At 37.7% G+C, this 6,271-nt stretch overlaps 1 long non-coding RNA gene across 3 annotated transcripts in view; it reads right to left on the bottom strand.

The window, feature by feature from the left end:
• Positions 1-340: 340 nt before the first annotated feature.
• Positions 341-6,271, bottom strand: part of LOC110126909 (uncharacterized) — a 63,118-nt gene continuing 57,187 nt past the window's right edge. For all 3 annotated transcript variants that reach the window (XR_011488139.1, XR_011488138.1, XR_002310585.2), the window contains 2 exons: positions 2,941-3,040; positions 341-1,097 (listed from right to left, as the gene is read on the bottom strand). This is a non-coding gene — a long non-coding RNA (uncharacterized lncRNA). The remainder of the gene's footprint in view (positions 1,098-2,940; positions 3,041-6,271) is intronic.

Raw genomic sequence — 6,271 nt, 5'->3', positions numbered from 1 at the left:
ATATTCTTAGCCTTTTAGGTTTGGTACTCATAGATTATAAATCATATAGCACAATCATTTTTCAAAAATCAAAAGGAAGGACACCAAGAGAGTAAAAAGAACCTGTAAGAATGGAGAAAATACTTACAAAATCAAATATATGATAAATGATTAATATCCAGAATATATAAAGAACTCTGACAGCTCAACAATAACAAAGAAACAACCAAAGTCAAAAATGGGCAAAGGACTTCAATAAACATTTTCCCAAAGATTTATGAACCACCAATAAGCGCGTGAGAAGATGCTGAACCTCATTAGTCATTAGGGAAATGCAAATCAAAACCACATGAGATACCACTTCACACTCATAAGGACGGCTTTTATTAAAAAACAAAACAAAATGAAACAGAAATAAGAAGTGTTGGAGAGGATGTGAAGTAATTCGAAACCTATACATTGCTGATGAGAATGTAAAATAGTACAGACTCTGTCAAACAGTTTTGTGGTTCTTTTAACAATTACACTTACAATTACTATATGATACAGCAATTCTACTTCAAAAAAGTGAAAGCAGAGACTGAAACAGATAGATGTACACCAACGTTCACAGCATGGCCGAGCTGGAAACAACACAAGTTGCATCACAGAAGAATGGATAAGCAGAATATGTTTTATACTAACAATGGAATATTATTCAGCCTTCATAAGGAATGAAATTCTGATACATGCTACAACATGAATGAATCTTGCACACAGTATGCTAAGTGAAATAAGCCAGGAGCGAAAGGACAAATACTGTCTGATTCCACTTATATGAGATACCTAGATTGAGTAAATTCTTAGAGATGGTGGTAGTGGTCAAGAACCGGTATTTCAATGCAGGAGATGTAAGAGACATGGGTTCGATCCCTGGGTCGGGAAGACCCACTGGAGGAGGGCATCGCAACCCACTTCAGTATTCTTGCCTGGAGAATGCCATGTACAGAAGAGCGTGGCGGGCCACAGTCCATGGGGTCAGATGCAACGGAAGCAACTTTAGCACAGCACAGTGCAGAAAGGGAATAGGGAGTTTTTGTCCACTAGGTACAGTTTCCGTTTGGGATGATGAAAAAGTCCTGGAAATGAATAGTGATGATAATTATGAAGTTATCATAAATGTACTTACTGCCAGTGAACCATTTAAAATAGTTAAAATGGTAAATTTCATGTTATGTATATTATTTATTTATTTGGCTGCGATGGGTCTTGGTTTCGACATGAGGGATTTTCATTGCGTCATGTGAGATCTTAGTTCCCAGATCACGGATCGAACCTGCATACCCTGCAATGCAAGGCAGATTCTTAACCACCAGACCACCAGGGAAATCCCTGTTACATGTATTTTAACACACACATAAAACTAAAACGAGTTGGACCTCAGTTTTTAAAAAATGGACAGAAACAGGAAACAGAAGGTCAAAATAAAAGGAAAGATAGTTGTAGAAAACGGATGTAAGGGGATGGGGAATGCTACTATGAATTCCTCAGTCTTCCCAGGAACTCTGTCGTCCTGGGGCTGTGTGCCTTTTCCTGAAGGCCTCCCAGAATTCCTGTGGGCTAGCTGCTTACTAGCAGCTAGAAAGTTAGCTTATTAATCCTCATCCACGCCCAACCCGGAAATTCCACCATGGCAGAGAAATTTCTTTGAATGAATACCAATTACCAGCCCCCTTTCATCCTCACACTCCTACCCTATGCCTATTGTGTGTTTACTACTGCATCTCAGAAAAGTGAATTTGCTTTGGCATTGTGGGACTCCATTAAGTCTATGTAATCTCCCATGTGAATAAGAGCCATGCTCGCTCAAAAGAAAAAAAACCTAGCTGACCACCAGAGTCTCATTTTTGTTTCTCCATCATTTACTTGGAAAAAAGGTAGGACCTTTAGTAATCTAAAAATAAAAAACTGCAATACTAAATTGGTCAGGGTTACCAAAAAAGAAGATAAAAGTGACCCCTTTAGAACAGAGGAATAATTACTATATGACCTAGTCAATCCACACCTAGGTATTTATCTTAAAAGTTGTGAAAGCATATATATTAAAAGTTGTATGTGAATGTTTGTAGCAGACTAATTTGTAATAGCAAAAACTGGAAAGAGCCCAAATGTCCATTAACAAGTGAACAGACAGGTAAGTTTTGGTATAGTGTATCCACACAGTGGAATACTATTTGGAAATAAAAAAGTAACAAACTGCTGATACATACAACAAGCTGGATGAATCTCAAAATTATCATGCTGAGTGAAAGAAGCCAGAGAAAAGAAGAGTACATAATGTATGATTCCATTTACACAAAATTCTATGAAATGCAAACTAATCAAAGAGTAGAGAAGGGAGAGAGGGATTAAAAGATAAGAGGACATCTGAGGGGATAACAAATACAGCTATTATCTTCATAGTGGTGATGATTTCATAGGGGTATACAAACATCATAATCATCAGATTTCACACTTCATACATGGAGTTTATTGTTTTGTAAGAAGAAACAGCAGGAAAACACAAAAGTAGACAAAAGTTTCTCCCTCATCTCTAATATTCTTTTTTAAAAATTTTGAAAAGTCTATTTTTTAGTACAAATAAATTCTTTTTTTCTCCCAAACTTTAAACTTTTTATTTTGTATAGGGGTATAGCCCATTAACAATGTTGTGGTAAATTCAGGTTAACAGCAAAGGGACTCAGCCATACACATATAAGTATTCAATATTCTTGAGAGCAAAGTTGGAATACCCAGATCACACACACACACACACACACACACACACACACACACAAAATCCTTGCTGCTCTCACACTCACTAATCACTAGTCAAAGGCATATTTCCTTTACAGTATCTCTGAGATGTATCCGTTCCCATTCTTAGCCACTGGCCCACTCTAGGCCCTCCACCCCCATTGTTAAGTTACAACCTAGTCTTACCCTCCATCCAACATGCAGGTGGCTGCCAGAATAATCTTGACAAAGGACATCACCAACTCCTGTTATTCAGAGTCATCATAGAAAAGCTATAGATCCATGCCTGAAAACAAGAGTATTAAAAAAAAAAAATTAGTAGTGGTTATCTATGGAGAGAAGGTGATTTTTATTTTCTCTCTTTTTCTATATTTTACAGTAGATTTTTTTAAAGTGAAAATATCCTTATTGGTTTTGCTTGTTACAGAAAGAGTGAATACTCACTGTAAAATATTCAAATAATAAGAACAATATGAAAGTATAGTAAAATTAGAAAATGAAATTTGTTTCCTCCTTGTGATCAACATTGTGGTTTCATCGCCAACATCCACTCTACGCCTTCCATCCAGGAAGCAGCCAGGCAGTTTGGGTGGGATTATCTCCACTCACAGCTTCGGAAATAGCTTCTGGAATGGTCTAAACTGGCAATTCTTAACACTAACATCCAAACCCTTATATTATAACAAGCATTTCATAACACTGCCTTACCATCCTGACTTGTACAATCAATAGGTCATGTATTGTGATATACCTTCTATTATGACATAATGCTATAATATAAAGGAGAAATAAAAGGAAAATAATACCTTATGAAATGTTATGTATTTCAATATGGAAATGCTTGGGCACAACTATAATAAAAGATATAATGAAGTAGTTAAGACATTTGTACCTAAGGGCAGAATCACCGTTTGTTGGACAGTTTTTGAGAACTGTGTGTCAGGCACTGGCTAAAATTTATGGGGCAAACAGACAGAAATCCCTTTTCATGGAGCTTACATTCTAACAGGGTAGTGGAATACAAACAACAAACAATTGGCATAATACAACAGAACACGTAAGTAAATTATATATTACATTGTAAGGTGATAAGTATTACTGGGGTAAAAAGTAGAACAGGGTAAGGAAAAACCAGCATTCAGAACAGTAGGGAAGTAGGTAATAAGTTGCAATTTAAACTAGTGGTCAAGACTACTAGACCGTAACATTCAGTTTGAAGGAGGAAAGGGAATGAATCATGAATGATACTTCTAGGGGGAAGTATCCAAGCAGAGGGAATAGCCATGCAAATGATCGAAGGCGGAAGCCTGCGTGGTGAGTATCTGGGCTGTAAGTAGCCAGTGAGGTGGCCTGAAGTGAGTAGTAGGAGAAAAAGCAGAAGTAGGAGATGGGTCAGAGAGGAAACAGAACCACATCTCCCAGGGCCTCAAAGAACATTGTAAAGCTTGCACTCTGAGTAAAATGATGCAATGTTAGAAGGTTGATAAGCGAGGAATGACATGCTTTGACCCGCATTTTATTAATAAAAGGAAAAATCTGGCCACTCTGTTGAGTAGATTGGAAGACCAGCTGGAGAGGTTGCCATAAAAATCCAGGTGAGAAGTGAAAGCAACAGCTACAAATGCAGACTAAGATTTGGTAGAGTATTTCATCTGAGATGTCATTGATTGTAGGATACATCCTGGCTTCAGAGATAAAATATGCAATGTGAATTGCATTATGCAGTGTGAACTGCAATATTCAGAAGTGGTGTCAGCTGTTCAAAACATGATTTTCTGAAGTAATGAACAACTCTTGGTTAAGTTCCAAATGAAACAAAATACTATTTTCTCTCAATTTACCCATAATTCTCCCATCTTAAAATTCAATTCACATTAAGACCATAAACAAGTAGTTCATGTTCATATATAAAATGGAGTTAGGGTCTAGGTTCAGATTATTATAGACATGTTTCAAAAATCTACATTAATGTCAAACAGGACATTAAAAATCATGCAAGATAAGGGGAAAATCTGTAATGTTGGACTGTTCCATACATTATGAGACTCTTGAGAGTCCCTTGGACTGCAAGGAGATCAAACCAGTCAGTTCTAAAGGAAATTGCTCCTGAATATTCATTTGAAAGACTTTGCTGAAGCTGAAGCTCTAATCCTTTGGCCACCTAATTCAAAGTGCTGACTCATTAGAAAAGACCCTGATGCTGGGAATGATTGAAGGCAGGAGAAGGGGACGACAGAGGATGAGATGGTTGGATGGCATCATCGACTCAATGGACATGAATTTGAGCAAGCTGTGGGAGTTGGTGATGGACAGAGGAGCTGGCAGACTACAGCCCATGGGGTAGCAAAGAGTCAAACACAACTTAGTGACTGAAAAACAATATACATTATGAAATATCTATTATCTTTGGCCCATATTCTAAATAATCACTGTGACAACTAAAATTGCTCCCAAAATTTACAAAGAGGTCCCTAGGATGATTCAGGAGCAGACACATGACCCTTACATACCATCATGGTCCAATCAGAGCAAAGCCTAGGGTGGCTGTTTGACAAAGAGAAAAAGGAAAACCAGTACTTCTGGCAGGGCCTGAATGAAGAAGCCCCACGCCCGAATGCGCCAGCAACCCTTCCACCACCAGGGGGAGCCCCCTTGGGATGAGGCTTTTACTTTTTTTGATGTAGTATTGTATTTTTTTTTTTAATTATGGTAGAACATACATAAATGTAACATCTTAACCATTTTAAAGTCCACATTCACATTATTGTGCAACGGATCTCTAGAACTCTTTCCATCTTGCAAAAAGAAACTATACTATTTAAACAACTCCCATTTCCCCTCCTACCCACAATCCCTGCCAACCTTCATTCCACTTTCTGCCTCTTAAGAGTTTAGCCTTTCTAGGTACCTCAGTGGTAAAGAGTCCACTTGTCAGTGCAGGAGACATGGGTTCGAGCCTTGGGTTGGGAAAATCCCCTGGAAAAGGAAATGACAATCCACCCCAGTATTCTTGCAGGGAGAATCCCATGGACAGAGGAGTCTTGCCAGCTGCAGTCCATGCAGTCACAAAGAATCAGGTGTGACTGAACACACTCACACAGGTGCCACATATATGTGGAATCATATGGTATTTGCCCTTTTCTATCTGATTTATTTCACTTAACATGATGTCCTCTTACCCTTCCCTTTGAAGGCAAGGGCAAGACAGAGAAAAAGCTGGCAGCTGAATTACACTGTTGAACTCCTGCATCAACCCTTTACCAAAAGCCCACTTCACCTCTGAACATTTTGGTTACTTGGTCAATATATTCCATTTATTATTTAAGCACATTTGTGCTTATATTTTCTATTATTTACATGTGAAAAGATGATAACTGATACCCTCCCTTTTTTTCCTCAAATAGAATTATCAGTTTGGTATATATTCTTTCAGACTATCTAATATACAAATAGAGATGTGTGTTTTATTTTTATATATATGAAATCATATAATACTGTTAAGAAACCTAATTTTTTC

The sequence above is a fragment of the Odocoileus virginianus genome, chromosome 6 (genome assembly GCF_023699985.2).
Source record: "Odocoileus virginianus isolate 20LAN1187 ecotype Illinois chromosome 6, Ovbor_1.2, whole genome shotgun sequence".
Taxonomy (NCBI): domain Eukaryota; kingdom Metazoa; phylum Chordata; class Mammalia; order Artiodactyla; family Cervidae; genus Odocoileus; species Odocoileus virginianus.
Note: the sequence above shows the minus strand (reverse complement) of the source record. Positions and strands in the feature narration are given on the sequence as shown.